Raw genomic sequence first — 1,517 nt, 5'->3', positions numbered from 1 at the left:
CAACTAGGACTCAAAAGATAAGTGCTTTTGTGGAGTGAAGCTACTTCTTTAAGTCATTATCACAAAGGATAAGTATGTGATGTGCGAGATGCACAAAGGGTAGTACATCTATCTGAGGGTGTCCCAAATAGAGTGCATTCATCTTATGGAAGTAGCACTGGAAAATAAAGGACAGGCCTAGCCTCCTTTTCCTGTCTATTATGAAAGAGACATGAGAAAGAGATTTTCAAAGAAACAGAACAGCTGTTCTTTTGAGTACCCTCTCAAAGAAAGCTAGGCTTGGTTAAGGAGAGAAGCTAGAGGAAGCCAGAAAGGACAGAGTTGCAAATAGTCGTCATGAGTCAGAAACGATCAGCGGGTTTAGGTTTAGGTTTCGGGAATGGTGGGGGTGGTGGGAGAAGGTGTTCCTTAAAGAACAGGGAATAGAATGGATCCCTTTAAGGAGGAGTAGGGTTGAGTTGGAATAAAATGAAAGATAGGTGTGAGAAAGGAAGGTGGTAGGAGGAAAGGGGACTGTATCTGGTGTATGGATAACAAGGAAGTAAACTGGTGGCCTGAGAAGCTTGGTAGAGGCATTATTGTATGGGCAGTGACAGTCACGACAGGCAGATAGTCATGTTACTTAAAGAAACTAGAGGAGTTAGGGAAAGGGATTTGACACACTGGCCTCCCCAACCCAGCATACCCCAACAAGACACAACCAGAGACATAAGTCCATAGCATCTTGAATGCAGTGTTGGCAATTTAGTGCCACCACAAATTCTCCCTCACTGGCTGGCTCTCACAGTGGTTAAGCACTCAGCTGCTAACCAAAAAGGTCAGCAGTTCAAACCACCAGCCACTCCTTGGGAGAAAGATGCGGCAATCTGCTTCTGTAAAGATTACAGCCTTAAAAACCCCATGGGGGCAGTTCTACTCTGTCCTGTAGGGTCACTATGAGTCGAAATTGACTCGATGGCAACGGGTATGGGCTAGTAGAGGCTAAGAAGATGGAGTTCAGGTTGCTAATCCTTGACTTTTCTTTTTCTTCTTTTCCCTAACTGATTTTTCTTAATGTCAACACCACTCCTAAATTCCTTTTCTCACTTCTTCAACTACTTTTTTTCATATAGGAGTGGGTGGATGAGGGCAAATCCAGGGAATGCAAGTGGAATGTGAGAAAATAAAAGAATAAGAGACTAACATGGAAAGTTGAAAGAGAAAAAAAGTTTTACTTCTAAATGTATACATCAAGCTCAGGCTGGGTACTGGCATGTAAAAGTACTGTACAAATAAAATGAAATAGAGTTAAGTGCACTTATGTGTTTATCAGATCTTATTGTGAGAAGATAGAGGAAAATAACTAAGGAAAGCCTCAAATTCCCCTGAGAACAACCCAAGAGAAAACAATGCTTGAAGTCAGAGAGATGAGCGTTAGACATCAGAAGGTACTTCCAGGTCTGATGCTGGAACAAAGGAAGCCATGAATGCTCTTGCCTGGAGCTTTTCAGCACTGGAGAGTGATCCACCTGCCAGGG

General features: G+C 42.8%; 1 protein-coding gene across 1 annotated transcript in view; it reads right to left on the bottom strand.

The window, feature by feature from the left end:
- LOC101357494 (olfactory receptor 10AD1-like) overlaps nucleotides 1–1,517 on the bottom strand; it is a 7,293-nt gene that overhangs the window by 3,042 nt on the left and 2,734 nt on the right. The window lies entirely within an intron of this gene.

Source organism: Trichechus manatus, unplaced genomic scaffold (assembly GCF_000243295.1).
Source record: "Trichechus manatus latirostris isolate Lorelei unplaced genomic scaffold, TriManLat1.0 scaffold00123, whole genome shotgun sequence".
NCBI lineage: Eukaryota > Metazoa > Chordata > Mammalia > Sirenia > Trichechidae > Trichechus > Trichechus manatus.
This window is presented reverse-complemented; position numbering and strand designations above follow the sequence as displayed.